General features: G+C 47.5%; 1 protein-coding gene across 1 annotated transcript in view; it reads right to left on the bottom strand.

The window, feature by feature from the left end:
* Positions 1 to 1,658, bottom strand: part of RNF17 (ring finger protein 17) — a 785,154-nt gene extending 783,496 nt beyond the window's left edge. The window contains 1 exon segment of the mRNA XM_030200280.1: positions 1,581 to 1,658. The gene's annotated coding sequence lies outside the window, so the exon portion shown is untranslated.
* Between the last annotated feature and the right edge of the window lie 18,106 nt (positions 1,659 to 19,764).

The following is a 19,764-nucleotide window of genomic DNA, read 5'->3' as shown; positions in this document are numbered from 1 at the left end:
GAGCTGATCTGCCTGCTGCGGTTTCGGCACTGTAGAGAAGAGAGGGCCCAGCCCGGGGTGGGGGGGGCGGCAACCCCGGGGGGAGGGGGTAGCAGTGACTTCAGGGGGGGGAGGGCAGGAGAAATGCTGGACATGGGATGTCTCAGAAGGAGGGGGTCCTTGGAGCTGCGAGAGATAGACGAGGGGAGCCTTGGAGCTGGGAGGAGGGTGGAACTTGGAGCTGGGAGGGAAGCAGAGAGGATGCTGGAAATGGGAGATCAGAAGGAGGGGGGCCTTGGAGCTGGGAGAGATGGACAGAGGGGGGCCTTAGAGCTGGCTGGGAGGGACGGAGGGGGACCCTTGGAACTGGGAGGAAAGGCAGGGGGAGGGGAGGGACTGGGGCCTTAGAGCTAGGAGGGAGGAGTTACACATCAAAATAAAACATACCAATACTCACCCGTTTTAACGGGCTTAACGGCTAGCTAACTAATACTCACTGTAGCTACTACTCAAACCAAACAGTCACAGCAGGCTTGACTTGCATTTTTTTTTAATGCCAGAATGTTAATATTAATGTAGTCTCTAAACTTCATAATAGTGATAGGGAAAGATTACGTCCGGGGAAAGGATGGCAAAAAAAAAAAAAGAGCGTCAAGAACAAGGCTTTAGAGTATAGAAAGCATAAGAACAAGTTATCTGCATAAAGGAAGGAGGAGGAAAAGTGAAACATGGGCTCCGAATTGCCTTTACTGCTGCAATGATCCTCCCGGCATACTCTTATTATACGTTTCTAACCTTAACATAATAGGTCACCAACAGTTCTTACGCACAAATGTGAGAGCCCCAACATGGTCAAATGCCTCATAAAAATTGTTTTCACTAACATTAATATGGCCACACTTTCTGTAGTTGTTTCTACGCTCCAAAAAAATTATATCCCATATTTTTAGTTACCTAAAAATAACACTAACACGATAACCACAACTCACGTACTCTTGTCTAAGACAACTCTACTACTACTACAAAAAAAAAAAAAAAAAAAAAAGAGGTGCAAGGTCTTGCAAGCAATCTACATTTAGAAACATTGACAACGTACGCCCGCCGCCCGGTCCGCAAAGCAATGGCGTCCTCACCAGGGCTACCAACTCCCCTTCCACGTACAGGGAGCCGACAGCTTTGAGGACTCCCCCTACACCACTGTCTACGACGGGATGGGGGAGAAGGAGAGCGCTGCGCCCCGCACACCAGCTTCATAATCCCTGCAGCGCGGAGGAGGCGCCAGGATAATCGAAATCACATCCTGCGGCTCCGCTTTCCTCTCTGGCGGACACTTCGGCGGCCCGGTCACCGAACGCTACTGTGCCATCACGCCTCTTTCCCCAACTATGAGGCAAACGCGTAACGCAGGCTCTCGTGCTTTGAAAAGAAGGCCAAAACGCCGGCAACACGGGGTTAGGAACTTCGGATACTAACTGTTCCTCCCGGGCCCCTCGCACCGCGAGCGCAGCGCTTAAAGGTCGCGGTGCGACACTGACCCACAGCACGCGCGCGACAGGATGTCTCGCTCCTCTATAGTCAACCAAAGAACAGTCGCACCTTACCCACAGAAACCACGTGTTGCTCACAGCCGGTGCATAAATCCAAGCAACCACCACTACTTGTTAATTCCTCCGCCATTCTTCCGCACCTGTGCGGAAAGAATCGGTAGCTTACTACACCTATTCAAAACTCTCAAATCTTCAGTGCTTCTCACGCACTGTCTTCCACGTGCTCTTCAAATATTCAGTGTGGTAGGCACGTGCTACTCATCATCATCCGGGCTATGATGGGTACGTACGTGGTCTGCGCTGGGTACGTGCTCGACTTCCGGGCACGTGGGCGAGGGTGGGTGGGTAACTGGGCAAGATTGTGTATTTCAAATATTTGAGTGAGTCATCTGGGCACTGTTTGAAAGCTGGCAAGCAACGACTTGGGTATTTAATTTGTGCCCTATAATATAGGTACAATCCTGGAGTTACAAGAAAAAAAAAACGTCAATTATTCTTGCCTGGCCAGCTCTGGTAATAGTTCCCTGAACTAACAACTACACTGGGAAAGATATTTCCTCCTTTTTATATTACCTTGTGATAGTGTGTGATTATGTCACATTTTAAATTCTGTTGATGCAGGAATTACCACTATTGTTAGCAGAATCTGTGGTACTTAAGGAGTCAAACACCAGAATGAGAGAGAAGTCTTCTTTATTTTCCAGCAAAGTAGAACATCAGCGCTAGCTCTCTCCTTCTCTTCAGCTCTCTGTGTCTTGTCTCTCTGGTCTCTCTGTGTCTTGGCTCTCCTGTCCTGTCTCTGGGTCCTGTCTGTAACGTAAGCTGCTTCTGTTCTCATTTATATATGGTCCTAAACCCCTCTAGCCCCCCTTTCTCACCAGATGGTAAGGAATAAATTGATTACCCTGCCTTGAACTAATTATCTCTACACATTACTTAAAATATCAGTTACATAGGTTTCAGATATTTCCTAAACTTGAAACAGGCTAAGTGAATCAGGAGACAAAAGGCCAAATTGGTTCCAAAGCAATGCAACTTTATTGCTAGCAATGAACAGCACTGAGTTCTCTCAGGATACTGTGTGTCATAAATCATCTGACACTTACATTTATACTTCCCTGCTGGGCCTGCGCATTAGGCCCCTTATACATCACAGTGGACATGTGCAGTAAACACTTGTAGTTCTTACAGTACACATTTGTAGTTCACAGTACATACACACGTCATAATACTGAAATGATACTGGCAAGGGAAACAAAACTTAGTATCTTGCTGTACACACAATGCTCCTTTCTAGCAAAGGAGATAAGGTTCGTTAGGCTCAGAGATGCAGGTTGGGGGGGTGATGACACCCTCCAAGGCCATCTAGTCATGTGGCACCTACGTGCAAGCTGGTTTCTGTGCAAGCCTTGCTTACTACTGTTACAAGCTGTTTACCTAATACACCTGCATCCCGTCTTATACTAATAGGCAGCAAGCAGCACAAGCTGACAAGTTGTAGTTAAGGCACAGTACAAGAGAGCTTAAATGTCCAATACATTCAAGTATGGAGTATGCCAAAAAAGGCAGAAACAGAGGTAGTATACACAAGGTAAAGTCCATCAGTATGCACAAAGCTTGAGGTTGTTCTGTTGGTCCAGTAGTATCCAGTGTTCCACTCCTACAATTCCCCCCTTTTGATACTTGAACATCTTCCTGCAATTTTAACAGCGGTTGGGGTGGTTAGGAGAACAAGGGAGGGCCCTTTCCACTTGGGCTTTAGACAGTCAGATTCATCCCACTCCTTTACCCAGACTTCATCCCCCACCCTAAACTGGTGTGTAGGATTAGTGAGGACCAGGGGACCTACACTCTCAGTGTACTGTTGGATGTCCTGCACTACCTCGCGTAGGGCCTTCATCTGTTTTACTAAGGAGCTCTCGCCCTGTATCTGCAAGGAGTCGGGAAAGGAAGGTAGGGGTGGTGGTCTAGCGTACATCATCTCGTAAGGAGTAAGGCCTGAAGCCTTGGGGGTGCACCTGAGATGCAGCAAGGCCAGTGGGAGTAGGTCGGGCCATTTGGCTTTGGCTTCTTGGCATAGCTTGGCTAGCTGGTTCTTCAGGGATCGGTTAGCTCTCTCCACTATTCCACTGCTCTGGGGTCTCCACGCACAATGTAACTTCCAATCGAGGCCCAGCCTTGTACTGAGTTGTTGTGTCACTTCGCTGGCAAATGCGGGACCGTTGTCAGAATTTATCTATCTGGGAAGGCCGTATCTTGGCAGGAGGTGATGGATCAATAAGGACGTGACTTCCTTCGCCATTTCCGTTCTGGTGGGCTGGGCCTCAATCCATCCGGTGTAGGTACACACGGCGACGAGGATGGCTTTGTAGCCCCTGGCTGGGGGCATATGCGTAAAGTCAATCTGGCAGACGTGGAATGGACTAGTGCCTCGGAGGACATGTCCTGGCGTGGGACCGGGTCCCGTCCTCGGGTTATTCCGGGCACAAGTTGCGCATTGGGTGGAGGCATTTTTGGTCCAGAGTGACAATTTATTGATGTAGTAGGTCTTCTCGAGCAGGCGTCTCAGAGCGTCCTTGCCCAGATGGGTGCGGTTGTGGGCCTCTCTGGCCACCGTCCAGGCCAAGGCTTCGGGTATCCATATGCGCCCATCCTGTAGTACCCACCAACCATTGCGTGACTCCAGGCCCTCTTGCCGGGCCCACTCCTCCTCTTGTGGGGCATAGGTGGGGGTCTCTGTGGGGAGGTGAACGACTAGTACAGGGTCAGAGGAATGAGAAAGGTAAGGGAGACGACTTGCCCTTTTTGTGGCATCATCCGCCCGTTGATTTCCCCGGGCGATAGGGTCCGTCCGGCCGGTGTGGGCCCTGCAATGCATCACAGCTACTTTCTTTGGCTTCCATACTGACTCGAGTAGCTGGCAGATCTCAGTGGCGTTTGCGAGTCCCTTCCCTTCAGCGGTTAGATAACCTCTCTCTTTGTACAAGGCTCCGTGCACCTGGAGGGTGAGGAAGGCGTATTTGGAATCGGTGTAGATGTTAACAACTTTTCCTTCAGCCCACAGGAGGGCTCTGGTGAGGGCGACCAGTTCCGCTTTCTGGGCTGACGTTCCGGGCGGCAGAGCCATAGCCTCGATCACATGGTCCTCAGACACGACAGCATAGCCAGCTCTTCGAATTCCCTCTATTACTTGGCTGCTTCCATCGGTGAACAGGGTGATGCCCCCTTGCCAGGGTTGGTCCTTAAGGTCAGGTCTGCTAGAATGTACAGTGGCCATTACCTCTTCACAGTCGTGGAGTGGTGGTTCAGGGGCCGAAAGGAGGGTAGCGGGATTAAGGTTGGTTGTGTCCAGGATCCGCACCTCCGGATTTTCGCACAGGAGGGCTTGATATTTAACCAATCGGGAGTTGGTCATCCATCTGGGTCCGTGGCTCTCGAGTAGGCCGCGGATGGTGTGGGGTGTAGTCACAAAGAGGGTTTGGCCAAACGTGAGTTTATTGGCCTCGTGTATCAGCAGACAAGCCGCCGCAATGCTTCGGAGACACCCCGGCCATCCTCGTGCCACGTTGTCCATGCCCTTGGAGAGATATGCTACAGGACGTTGCCAGGTACCGACCAGTTGGGTGAGGACTCCAAGTGCCAATCCCTTCTTTTCGTCGATGAACAAGTGGAACGGCTTGGTCACATCTGGCAATCCGAGCGCTGATGGGGCCACAAGGGCCTCCTTGAGGTCCTGAAGGGCTTTCAGTTCGTGTTTCTCCCACTGGAGGTTTTGGCCCTCGAGTTCAGGTCCTTTCAGTTTGGCGTACAAGTCTTGGGTCAGAACAGCGAAGTTGATGATCCAGATCCGGCAGTACCCAGCTGCTCCTAGTAATGCCCGCAATTCCTTCTTATTTGCAGGAGTGGGTTGGTTGCGGATGGCTTGGGTTCGGGGGGTACCGAGCCTTCGGGTTCCTTCTCGGAGGCGAAAACCCAGGTACTCGACTTCGATCTCACATATCTGGGCCTTTTTCCGGCTGGCTCGGTACCCCTGGGCTTCCAGGGTTTTCAAGAGGTAAAGGGTGGCTTCTGCACAGTCCGTGTACGTTTCACGGGCCACCAACAGGTCGTCCACGTATTGAACGACCGGTCCATACTCGTCCTGATACGTCCTCAAGTCCTGGGCAAGTTGGTCACCAAAGAGGGTAGGTGAGTTCTTGAATCCCTGTGGAAGCCGGGTCCATGTAAACTGCTGCTTACTTCCAGTCTGTAAGTCTTCCCACATGAAGGCGAACAACTTCTGGCTGTCGACAGCAAGAGGGATGGAAAAGAAGGCGTCCTTCAGATCAAGGACACTATACTACTTGGTCTGGGCTGGCACTTGGGCTAGGATAGAGTAGGGGTTCGGTACAAGGGCAACTATGTTGGCTACCTGGTTGTTGACTTTCCTCAGGTCCTGGACGGGTCTGTACTCTGATGTTCCCGGCTTCTTAACGGGCAGCAATGGGGTGTTCCACGCAGATCTGATCGGTTTGAGGACCCCTTGTTGAAGGAGTTTCTGTAGATGAGTTTGCATACTATGCCGGGCTGCATAGGGGATGTGGTATTGCCCTTGGTTGACGACTTGAGCATTTGGTTTAAGTTCAATCCAGATGGGGATGGCGTTGACGGCCAGTCCGCCGGGGTTCACCTCTGCCCATACGTTGGGCACCCCAGCCATCAGGGCTCTCCTCTGCCGTGCGAAAGGGGTGTCCTGGCAGTAACGGCAGTCGTCAGGGCCTGCAATGAGGGGGGCGTTTAGTCTCCATTCTTCCCGCACAGGGCAGATGAGCGTCACCGGTCGGTCTTCAAAATGAGCTTCTACTTCACCCGTGGTCTTAAACTTCAAGGTGGCTTGGAGTTTGCACAGTAGGTCTCGGCCAATCAAGGGGACTGGGCATTCGGGGACATGTATGAACTGGTGAGACACCGTCGTCCCTCCGATCTGGACTTGGCGTTCCTTGAGGAGGGGAGCAGTGAGTGACTTCCCGGAGGCCCCCACAATCGGTATGGTTTCTTTCGTTGTCGGGGCTATGGCAGTGGTGATAACAGATCGCTGAGCCCCAGTGTCTAGTAGGGCCTTCATTAATTGCGTCCCCACCCGGATCTCCACCAGAGGGTCAGTGGGGACTCTGCCCTCCCGGTCCCTTCATGCAGTATGGTCCCGGGTGGCGTCAAGGGCCATCTGCCATTCCTGTTGCTCGCCACGTCCCCGACCGCGGCCCCGGCCCCGTCTGGGGCCTCTTGGGCGGTCGTCATCCTCCTCCTTTCTCTTCTGGTCTCGTGGCTTCTCCGGGCAGTCAGCCCACCAGTGCCCTTCTTCTCGGCAGTTAGCGCACTGGTTACGTCCTATGGGGGACCGTGTTCCTCTTCCTCTCCGGCCCCTGCCTCTGCCCCGCGGTCTGGACCCCAGGCGTTCTTCTAGTACCGTGGCCAACACATCTGCCTTCTCATGCATCCGTCTGGTCGACTCCTTCCGGGCTTCAGTCTTCTCTTCTTGGTCACGGTATCCAAATACGCGATCAGCTATAGCTTTCAGTTGGCTGATACTCATCCCTTCAAACCCCTCAGTTCTCTGGAGCTTTCTTCGTATATCCGGTGCTGACTGACTGACAAAACTCATGACCACTGTAGGGAGGTTCTTGGAGTCTTCGGGATTTATTGGACTATGTCTTCTAAATGCTTCCATAAGTCGTTCAAGGAAATCCCCTGGACTCTCGTCCTTCTGTTGGACTACATTGTGGATTTTTCCCATATTGGTAACCTTCTGTTTTCCCTTCTTAAGAGCCGCCAGGTACGCCTGCTGGTACCGGCGGATGACGGCTTGGCCTTCAGCGGTTCGGTAGTCCCACGCAGGGGCAGCAGTAGGTGCTTCCGCCTCTAAGAGGTTCTGTAAGTTGGCATGGCCCGGGTTCGCGTCACGGACAGCTTGCTCCATATTCTGTTGTAAGAGGCGGCGTTCTTCAGTGGTCAGAATGTGGGCGCTCAATTGTCTTAGGTCACCCCATGTCGGATTATAACTGTATATGATGCCTTCCACCAATTCTATCAGCTGTTCAGGTTTCTGGTCGTACGAAGGCCCATGTAATTTCCAGTTATACAAGTCGGCACTGGAGAAGGGAACGTGGCTGTAGACGGTTGACTCAATAGGCTGGCCCCCTTCTGCTGCCGGGTTAGGGGTATAGGTGGTAGATTGCCGGACCGGGTATAGGTCAGTAATTCCCGCCCTTCGGCTGGAGGGGAGGGTGTTGTGCGGACTCGATTGGGGAAACCGAGTGATTTTCTTCACGACCCTTTGGCTCTTCCTCGAGGTTGCGGGGCCTGTTGACTCGGGCGAGCCTGGTCGGGAAGCGTCTTCAGCGTCCGACTCTGACTCGGAGGCCTCGGCGTTATTCTGGCCCTCCGCCATGCCCGTAAGGTCGGGGTATATGGGGGCGTAGGGAGGGGGCGCAATATCATCTTCGTAAGCCTCCGTCGTAGCAAGTATCGGGGCCTTCGGACGCACCTTTTCGGGCAAATCCTGAACTTTCCCTCGGGTTTCCTTCAGGGGTCTCATTCTGGGAAGTGTGTTGGTAGCACGGGGCGTGGTCTCTGTCTTAGTGGTAGTAGCACAGGGCGTGGTCTCTGTGGCTTCGATGCTAGGGGCGGTCGGCCTTGTGGGGGCGGTCCCTGCAGCCTTCGGGACAGCAACGGTTGCCGGGGTTTGGAGAGTGAAGGCATGGGTCTGCAGGGCTTTAAGTTTAGTTTTCCGCCCCTTTCTCTGGTTTACCACCATGAGGGCGGCTTTTTCTACCTTATGTTGGGCCCAGTTCGGCGGGTTTCGGACTACATTCAACCACGCTTCTATATACGGTATGTCCTCGGGACAGCCTGGGTTTCCCTCAACTATAACGATATCCATCACTGCCGCCACCTTCTCATACTCAAATGACCCTTCCGGAGGCCATTCAGCAATCCCCAGCCCAGGCCACATAAATTGACATCGCTGTATCATCCCGGCCCTACTACATTTATCTTGGTCGAACACTTCGCTAAAGTGTTCCGTCATTAAATCTAGAGGTGTGGATCCACCCCCGCCCATCCTAACCTGAGTGCCAAAGGATAGGAGACAGACAAAGGGGGAAAAGGATGGTGGAGGAGTAAGGGGTCTCGTTCCACCAGACACGGAAGGGTCAACACTCGGCCTGACCGGAACACGGTCGCCCGGTCCGGAAATGCAAGCCCACTCACACACTTTCATACGCCACAAGAAACCCTCCCGTTCGGTTTCTTCGCCAAGCCTAGTGAGTTTCGGGACCTAGTCCGTATTAGTCACTGGCTAAAAGAGGGTGATCATGCCTCTTCTTCGGTCCTTACTGGGCCGGTCACTACGTTGAGTATACTCGCCTGTCCGCCGGGGTCGCAGGCCGCGCCGTCGGTGCGCTTCTCTCCGGAGTCGGAAAGGTGCCTTGCCGGAACCACGCAGCCCCCTTTCCAGTCAGCTGGAATTGATCGACCCTCCTCCGGGAGATGGACGCTGAAATCAGCGGTGGCCACTCACCACCTTCTCGGGAGGGGATTGATGACCCGGCCCGACTGCAATGGGGGAGGGGAAGAATATAATCCGATTTTCCCTTTTGTAAATCACTCCTGGCTGGCTCGCCAATGAAACAGGCTAAGTGAATCAGGAGACAAAAGGCCAAATTGGTTCCAAAGCAATGCAACTTTATTGCTAGCAATGAACAGCACTGAGTTCTCTCAGGATACTGTGTGTCATAAATCATCTGACACTTACATTTATACTTCCCTGCTGGGCCTGCGCATTAGGCCCCTTATACATCACAGTGGACATGCGCAGTAAACACTTGTAGTTCTTACAGTACACATTTGTAGTTCACAGTACATACACACGTCATAATACTGAAATGATACTGGCAAGGGAAACAAAACTTAGTATCTTGCTGTACACACAATGCTCCTTTCTAGCAAAGGAGATAAGGTTCGTTAGCCTCAGAGATGCAGGTTGGGGGGGGTGACGACACCCTCCAAGGCCATCTAGTCATGTGGCACCTACGTGCAAGCTGGTTTCTGTGCAAGCCTTGCTTACTACTGTTACAAGCTGTTTACTTAATACACCTGCATCCCGTCTTATACTAATAGGCAGCAAGCAGCACAAGCTGACAAGTTGTAGTTAAGGCACAGTACAAGAGAGCTTAAATGTCCAATACATTCAAGTATGGAGTAACCCAAAAAAGGCAGAAACAGAGGTAGTATACACAAGGTAAAGTCCATCAGTATGCACAAAGCTTGAGGTTGTTCTGTTGGTCCAGTAGTATCCAGTGTTCCACTCCTACAAACTGACCTACGACCTGGGGCCTCTCAAACTAGACAATGCGGCACCTATCTCCTGCATTTTATTATTATTAAATTCTCAGATTCCCAGCTAACTTCATAACTTAAAATGCTAACTGGACTCTGGCATTCATTAAGGGGCCAGTCCTAAACTTAGCTATAATCAATCAAGGAAAAGAGTTGACTTTTCCTGACCTCTTTCACCTTTTGCTTCATACACAGAACTAGCTAGGACTGTGGATAATTCAAACCAGATGACCTCTTAAACTGCAGACAAAGACTGAATTAAAAAGATATTTTACAGGGAGAAATAGAACTTATTAAGTAAACAGAATAAAACATATTTTAAAATAAGCAGAAATCAGAATTCCTTATAAGACAGAATCTAAATTATCAAGAAATTATTTAAATCTAAACTATCTCCTTCTCTCTAAACAGCATTTAGCCTAATCTTTTAAAACTGCCTGCTTGCTGATCCCCTCAAGACTGTCCAGTATGCCTTGCTTAGAATGGCATCCAGATGTGGTTTATTATTATGCCTATGAACTAGCCTTAACAATCCATCACTCAAAAAGGGACAAAAAAAGTTTTATTTCTCGCTGACCTTTCTAACCTCTAGTCTAGCAAAAGCTAGACATTTGAGTAATTAAAACCAGATGGCATTCTACCACTTACAGGACTGAACCAAAGTTAAACAGAATTAGCCAATTAATATGATTTCTCTGTCCAGGCTGCCTCACTGTTATTTACTACCGTATAGATTACATTATATGAATTACACAAGGCTAATATTAAACATACAGAGTCCAGACAGGGCAGGCATTAAGAGGTGGCAAACAGAGCAATTGTCCTAGGCCCCCATGCCGCAGGGCGCCCCAACCTGCCTCAAGCAGGTAGGCTATGTGGACCCCTTCACAATTTCTGCCCTGGACCTCTGCATGTCTACCCCTGGGTCCAAAGGCAGACATTTGGAAGGGGTCTTTCTCTTTCCATAGGTCACCCACAGGGTGTATCTCTTTCAGATTTAAGTAGGCTTGGGGCCTCCTGTAATGCCCCCCAATGCCGGCCCTGACAATACACTTTTTGGTCACATGCTATGATTTTGAACTGGGGGGGGGGGGGGGGTCTGGCAAAGGAAAATGTGTCCATGACAGCCTGATGAACAGCTGTACCATATCCACTGCTGTTCCTAACACAGGGTTTCCCAACTTAATTAACATCTATATTAACAAAAATACTGTGTGACACACCAGCTTCCATGGGACAAGCAATGCAAACACAAATAACTCAGATGCTCTAAAGAAATGCTACGGAAACACTGAAAATCTCACAACTCGTTTTCCAGATTTTAAAACAAAGGAAAAAAGGGAGAGGCACACATGGACCTGACATAAAGGAGCAAGTTTTAAGTTATTTCCGTATTTTATATACCTCCCTGGGATATACTGTCTGGGTGGTTAACATTCCAAAATTAAGGATAGGAAAATAGGAACTGGACAACAATTAAATGACAGGAAAGAACAAGTAGTGGTGAATAAGTAGAAGAAAAAAGAGATACAGATTAAAGATAGAGATCTATACTGGGACCGGTACTAGTTAACATATTTATAAATGATATGGAAATCGGAACGACGAGTGAGGTGATCAAATTTGCTGATGATACTAAACTATTCAAGGTTGTTAAAACACATGCAGACTGTGAAATATTGAAGGAAGACCTTAGGAAATTGGAAGACTGGGCTTCCAAATGGCAGATTAAATTTAATGTGGACAAATGCAAGGTGATGCACGCTGGAAAGAATAATCCAAATCATAGATGCTAGGTGGTGGTGTAGATAATATGCTAAGTGCGTAGATAACCTTCTAATAGTGTGCTGTGGCAGCCAAAAAAGCAAACAGGATACTAGAAATTATTAGGAAAGGAATGGTGAATAAGACTAAAATAGTATAATGCCTCTGTATCGCTCCATGGTGTGTCCATACTTTGAGTATTGCGTTTAGTTCTGGTCGTCATATCTCAAAAAAAGATATAGCGGAATTAGAAAAGGTTCAAAGAAGAGCAACCAAAATGATAAAGGGGATATAACTCCTCTCGTATGAGGAAAGGCTAAAGAGGTTAAGGCTCTTCAGCTTGGAAAAAAGATGGATGAGGGGAGATATGATTGAGGTCTACAAAATCCTGAGTGGTGTAGAATGAGTAGAAATAAATAAATTTTTTACTCGTTCCAAAAGTACAAACACTAGGGGACACTCGAGGAAGTTACAAAGAAATACTTTTAAAACAAATAGGAGGAAATATTTTTTTCACTGAACGAAGAGTTAAGCTCTGAAACTCTTTGCCGGAGGATGTGATAACAGCGCTTAGTATATCTGGGCTTTTAAAAAGTTTGGACAAATTTCTGGATGAAAAGTCCATAGTCTGTTATTGAGACAGACATGAGAAACAACCGCTTGCCCTGGGATTTGTAGTATGGAGTGTTGTCACGCAGTGGTGTAGCTAGGTGGGGTGCAGGGTGAGCGGTCGCTCCCCCAAACAGCTGTTTTGAAAAAATGGCACCTGTCCGCCTCGTGGCAATAAATATTTTTTTCTGCTCCCTCCCTCCCGAGTCTTAATCTTTTCCAGTCTCTTCTGCCCATCTCTCCTGTCTGCGTGGTCACTTTTTACTTCTCTGAAGCCTTCTCCCTCCTGCGCAGCACTGCACCGGCGATTCACAGTCAGCCTTCTGCCAGCGTCGGGGCCTCTCCTCAGGCGCGTCCCACCTCTGCGGAAAATAGGAAGTTGCAATAGAGTAGGCGGAACACGCCTGAGGAGAGGCCCCTATGCTGGCAGAAGGCTGACTGTGAATCGCCGGTTCAGTGCCTCACAGGATGGAGAAGGCTTCAGGGAAGTAAAAAGTGACCACGCGGATGGGAGAGATGGGCAGAAGAGAAGGTGAATGATGCAACGCTGGGGGGGGGGGGGGCTGGAGAAGGGAGAAAGCTGCCCAGGGCGGTTTAATTGACCAGAGTGGAAGTGAGCCTATGTAGTACACTTTAACAAGGGAGCCAATTTGGGTAATCTGTCTCCACCTCCCCCCCCCAACCCCCATTTAGCTGTTGTTGCCGTTCTGTTCAAAGCAAGCAAACTTATGATCTGCTGCATACACGTTGTCGTTCTTTATTATTGGTCCATCTGTAACAATGCTAAAGCTGTTTCAGTTGGATAGGCAGTGCCTTAAAAGCTGGAGGAGTAAAGAAATAACAGTTGAATATCACTAAAACAGCGTCAAAAATTATTGTTGCTGGTAGAATATGGTAATACTAGGGCCCAGCTAAGGAACAAGTTATTTTGAGTTAGTCTTCACTGGACCAAACTTGCTTTCCTTGTGCCATCACTATCCAGCAGGATAGGCAGTGTCTTGAAAGGTGGAGGATAGAGGATTTTTTAAAATATATATTTATATCACACATTATCCCAAGCAAAGTCGGATTCAGTGTGGCTTACATTTGAAAATACAGTGAGACAGAATAATAGAATTTAGTTATATCATGGGAATAAATAGATGGATATGTCTGAAACATTTAACAAAGTTGAGATTAGCATATATACCCAACTGGGCATTTAAAAGTTTGTCCTTTATTGATACCACATGTTCAGAAATCATAGCCATAAGTATAGACAGTTATTCAAAGATTATCACATGGGAGGGGAAGGAGATAGGGACACAAAGAGGGTGTATTGATTCAGTATTGCAGCCTGCTCACTTGATCACCACAGACTGCTCACAGAATAAATACTACAGATTCTTTTAGATTCGTATTGGGTAAATGAAACTCTTCATTTGCACTTTAATTGGAGAGTGTATAAGTCATTATTGTTACTGCATCCCAATGATTAAGAAATATACATACTAATCAAGTACATTATTAAAGGAAGGCTATAGAAAAGTAAAATAAGAAAGATATATATATTTATACATACATCATCACTGTTCAGGAATTACATCATTCAGGCCCTTATCTCATCAGCTGGGGGGCCCGTTGCAGCGAAAAGCCCAAAGTCTCCAGACCAGGAACAAGTCTTTTCTGCACGATGAGTCCATCCACAGAATGAGCCCCAGAGTTCCGCCGCAACAGGCCCCCTTTTTAAGCTAAAAATTATCCAGAAATGTGCATGGGGATGCCGTCACACTCTCTCAGTTCAAGAAAACAAACCACTGGCCAGATGACTTATCTCCCAAACCTCAAGAGTACTCGCCCCCCTTCTGCACAAGCTGGCCTCAAGGACATACATTGTTCTTGAGAGGTGCCTTATCTGCTACACCTCCGTTCTGCCCAAGCTAGCTTCAGGGACTTACATTGTTCTTGAGATATACCAGGAAAGTCACTTTTGGGTCAAAGAGGGGATTTTAAAAATGTATTATCGATTAAAGCAAGACTGAAAAACAATTTTTAATATTTTCCATCACATTTGGTTCTTTGCTTTTCAATTTTGCTTATACGATAATGGTATAATAGAATAAGTATGAGATATTTTTCGTATATAATGAGTAAGATAACAATTCCATAGTCAAAATAATTATTATGCAAAGTATGATTAAGATAGGATGAAATAGCAAATTTAATGCTTTGGTAGCTGAAGTTGAATGTCCAAAGAAAATGTCCCAACAATTATGGGCGGTAGCTTTTTGCAAGCGTGAAGAAATGTCCACAAGTGTATCTCCAGTGAGAGTTGTATCAATCTGGTGTTGAAGCAAAGTTTTATTGCGCTTCTGCAAATATTATTGTAAAAGTTCAGTTTTTTGTATAGCATCTCTCAAAGGCTGTAAACTTAATGAAATGTCGGCTATATTCAGTTCTTGTGGATACCAATATAGGGTCAATTGTTGCTCCATATCCGGTACAAAGGTATATAATTGTCCATGCCACCATAAATGAGTGACATTGGTAAAACAACCAGAAAAAGGATAAGATAGATTATTTAAATGGGTCACATTGACATCATAAGAAGCTAAACAAATGTATTGAGCATTAATTTCAATAAACATACTAAAATTAGTAGGGAGTATGGTCCAAGGGCAAACGTTAATAGAATGCTGTAATAAACACGGTTCATGTAACGGAGAATGTTGTCCGCAAATAGCCCCATTAATGGTATGTTGGCAAAACTCTAAGTTATAAGTAATATTATCTGTCCCAATATAATTTCCAGAAAAATGTGGTAACCAAAATTCATTAGCAAAAACAATGGGCAAAATTATAAATTTACACAAAACATGTTGCTTGGTTACATTAAAATGCACAATTTGCCCAGAACAAAAGAGGTCAGTACATATCACAGTATTTTCAGTTATTAAAATCCAATTTGCGGAAGGAATCCACCGGTGAAAGATTCGCCTCCACAAATATTCAGAATTAGTCCCAGAGTTCCGCCGCAACAAGCCCCCTTTTTAAGCTAAAAATTATCCAGAAATATGCATGGGGATACCATCACACTCTCTCAGTTCAAGAAAACAAACCACGGGCCAGGTGACTTATCGCCCAAACCCAGTAGCAATCCTAGGGGGGCTGACACCCGGGGCGGATCGCCGATGCGCCCCCCCCCCCGGGTGCAGCGCGATCTGCCCCCCTTCTGCGTGTTGAACTGTCTCTGCAGCCGCCCACGCGAGCCCCGTCCACGAGCCGCCCCCAGCACCTCTGCAGTTTGCACTCCCTGCTCCCGCCGCTGCGGCTGTGCTCAATGAAAAGCAGGCGGAAGGCGGGAAAAGGCTGAAACTGGCCAATCCCCACAGCCCGGAAGCTACCACCAGCCTCCTCACAGGGAGAGGTTCAGCTCACCGTCCGCCTGCTGCTGCACCGTGCATGGAGACGGGGGGCGAGAAGGAAGGAAGAGCGAAAGGACAACCCCCCCGTGCGAAAGAACCCCCCCGGGTGCACCCGCTGGGGGGGGGGGTGCCGCGCGCACCTGTCCGTCGTTCGTTCCATGCTCCCTCTGCCCCGGAACAGTTCCTGTTCTGGGGCAGAGGAAGCATGGAACGAACGACGGACAGGCGCGCGCGGCACCCCCCCCAACAGCGTGCACCCAGGGCGGACCGCCCACCACCCCCCCTTGGTTCGCCACTGCCCAAATCTCAAGAGTACCCCCCCTTCTGCACAAGCTAGCTTCAGGGGCATACATTGTTCTTGAGATATACCAGGAAAGTCACTTTTGGGTCAAAGACAGGGGATTTTAAAAATGTATTACCGATTAAACCAAGACTGAAAAGCAATTTTTAATATTTTCCATCACAGAGGGCACTACTGGAAAGGGGAGGAGGAGATAGGGACACAGAGGGGCACCACTGGAAGGGGGAATGGGGACAATGGTGTAAAATGGGTGAGATGGGGACAAAGAGGTAATGCTGGAAAAGGGGGAAGATGGTAACAGAGATAATGCTGGAAAAAGGGGGACGATGGGGATAGAAAAAGGGAGAGGTGGGAACACCAGGACGGCAGATGCTAGAAAGTGGGAAATGAGGAGACCAGGTAGGCTTGGGCTGAAAAAGGGGGGAGATGGGAACACAGAAAGGGCAGATGCTGAACTTGGGGGTAGGATAGGGACAAGCGACACAGAAGGGAGATGCTGGACAGGACAAATAGTGGTGCAGAGGAAAAAAGGATGGTGCACTTGGAGACAGAAGAAATGTCAGATGGGCAAGATACCCTGTAAAGGCAGAAGAAACAGAAAAAAACAGAAAAGAGACAGTGGGACCAAAGCAAATGAGAAAATAAATTGTTCAAATGTAGCATGATATGAGTTTAATTGTCAGAGTTATTGATTTTGCTGGATCAGATACAAATGTGTGTGTGTATATATATATATATATATATATATCTACACACACACATATACTTATTGGGACAGAATCAGATAAACTGGTCTGGCTTTCATCTCCCCCCTTCCCTCTGGAAAACTACTGACAACAAAAACTAGCTGGGTGGTTACCTAAGCCCATCAACACATCTACTACACCTAACAAAAGACAGTGAGACGCCACCTATTCTCAGACAAAGACTCAGACTGAAAAGCCATCTAAGTCCACTTACTCTCAGACAATGGACCAGCAGATGTCCAGATGATGTCATTAAACATGTGACCAGTTGCTAAAATAGATGACTGCAAATAGGTGAAACCAGTTGCTAGAGGTGGATGGGACCAGCTACTACAAAAGGGCCTTGAATAATCTCTGCTGGTCTCTTCCTCTGGACACTTGGCTCATGGATTCCTGACCAGTCTCTCTCTTTGGACCTGCCTCCTGGCTCTCTGCTGGACTTCACAGACACCCTAACAAGACTTTCTCCAAGCTCCAGGCTCCAACTACACTGTGCAAGAAAAGACTTCTGTTTCAGCAAGGATCTTCATCCCTCCAACCAGCTACCAGCAGACTCTATCAAAGTGAGTTACCATATCCAGCATAATTTATAATTCAGACTTGATATCTTGAAAAGCACATTTCCACGTGATAAGATTCTTAAAAACTGCCTCTCTCTCTTGTAACATTATTACATTACCTGTATTGTAAATAAACCTTTTTTAAAGTTAAATATATGGCATTTATGTTCTGAGCACATGTCTTTAAACCTTGCAGTGCAGGTTAATGTAATTTAACAAATATAATGTGTGACTGAGGTGAAGGATTCTGCCAGCATGTAGTATCTGTGTAGGAATGTGTAACAGTGCAGCTTGTTCCAGTTTCTCAATAGTAGGTATATTGGTGCTCCAGAGCCCAGTGTAATTTATATAGCACTGTCTTCTGATAGGTGGGTTAGGGCTGTTATGGTGTGGTAAATTTTGTGTTCTAGGGCATTCCTGGAGTACCCCTTTGCCAGTCAGGTTTTCAGGATATCCACAATAAATATGCATGACATTGATTTACATATACTGCCTCAATTACATGCAAATCTTTTTCATGCAGATTCATTGTGGATAGCCTGAAAACCTGAATGGCAAGGGAATACTCCAGAACCACCTAGGGAAACACTTCTCTAGGTCCCACTGTAATATTTATAGCATTGTCTTTTCATAGGTGGGTTAGGGCTGTTTTGGGTGAGGTAAGTTTTCAGTATAGGTTGTGGGTGTCTTTTTGCAGGGGTTTGTGTTATTTCACAAAGTGTCTAGCCCTATTTGAAAGTAGGCTCTGGGGCAAGGGCCACCAAAGGTCACCCAAAATAAAAATGCTCTAGACTAGTGTTCTTCACATCCTGTAGAGTCGCTACACAAACAAAAGCCCATCTGATTTAAACAAGATGCTAGCAGTGGAAGAACTGGGTGTGCTATTCCTGAGGTGATGGTCACGATTTGAATATTTTTATTTGAAGCTAAGAAGACAGGCTGCCTGCTCTTGCCAGTTCAGGGACCTCTTCTGCATCCTGCCTACTGATGTAACTTACTGTTTTCTTGTAGGCAGCATGCAACAGAGACAGCCTGTATTAATCATTGCCCGCCACAGCCCCTGAGCAACAACACAGACACTGTTGTCTAGCTGACACTAACAGGCGCCTGTTTTATAAAAGTCTGCTCCCCCTGAGATCAAAACCTGGCTATGCCTCTGTTGTCACGACTTGGGTTTCTGCCAGGTACTTGTGACCTGTCTTGGCCACTGTTTGGAAAACAGGATACTGGGCTAGATGGACCATTGGTCTGACCCAGTATGGCTACTCTTATTTTCTTATGTTCTAAGCAGATAACCTACTGGCAATTATTACCCAAAAGCAGACAGAGCAGCTTTTAAACTAGAAACTGGGGGAAGGCCAACCATCATTCAAAAGCGCATGGTTTGCAATAAGGTATCTTTCAAAGATATCACCAAAACAGGGAAGATAGGGTATCCCGATAATGAGGTTGCAAAAGAGACCATAGTAGAACAGGTGTCCTTAAATAAAAATCAGACAAAAGATTGCAAATTAATACTGCCAAGTACTGAGCATGATGTAAATGGGAACAACAAACATAGTTTGAAAGTTCTATATGCGAATACCAGAAGGCTAAGAAATAAGATGGGATAGTTAGAATATATTGCACCAAATGAAAAATTAGATACAATAGGCATCTCTGTGACCTGGTGGAAGAAGGATAACCAGTGGGACACTGTCGTACCGGGATACAAATTATATCATAGTGATAAGGTGGATCAAATTGGTGGAGGGGTAATATTGTATGTTAAGGAGGGCCTTGAATCAAATAGATCGAAACTTCTGCAGGAAACAAAACACATCTTGAAATCCCCAAGCAGAACCTGGTCTGAGTACCGGGCTCAGCAGCGCTCTACTTGGTACAAGAACTCACATGTCTGATAGGCATAGAAGCTTTGTTTACCATTTCTCTCAACAGACTCCAAGGTTATAGCATCCCATCACAGGGACCTGAGGCAGAGGTTCTAGAATTATTCTAGAATATTGGCTCTTTTGAGAGTGGATTCAACCACCATAGTGATAGGGCAGTTGAGGCTTCTCAAATCCAAAAGCCTTTTGGACTCTGTACATAGAGTCCACATTCTTAGGAACTGGCTGCACAGAGAGAGAGGGGTCTCCCAATTTTTCATCTGTGCCTGCTTCAGGATGTTGTGCATGGGCACTGTCACGGCTTCCTTAGGGTGATTCTTGTAATCAAGGACATCCAAATAGCAGCCCGGGGCTTGATCTCAAACTCCAAATGGAATGGAATGGCCCTAGCCATTTCCTTAAAAAAGCCTCTGGTGGAAACATTTTCCTCTCCTGAAGTGGGGAGGGGTCTGAAGGTAGACCAAGGGGAGCCCTCCTCTGAGACCTTCTCTGGTTTTACCTCAGACTCCCAGGAATGGTCGGAGTCAGACTCAGCATAGTACTCTCCTTGAGAAAGCTGAATCTGTGTCTGCCTCAGGCAACTAGACTA

Source organism: Microcaecilia unicolor, chromosome 4 (assembly GCF_901765095.1).
Source record: "Microcaecilia unicolor chromosome 4, aMicUni1.1, whole genome shotgun sequence".
Lineage (NCBI taxonomy): Eukaryota > Metazoa > Chordata > Amphibia > Gymnophiona > Siphonopidae > Microcaecilia > Microcaecilia unicolor.
Note: the sequence above shows the minus strand (reverse complement) of the source record. Positions and strands in the feature narration are given on the sequence as shown.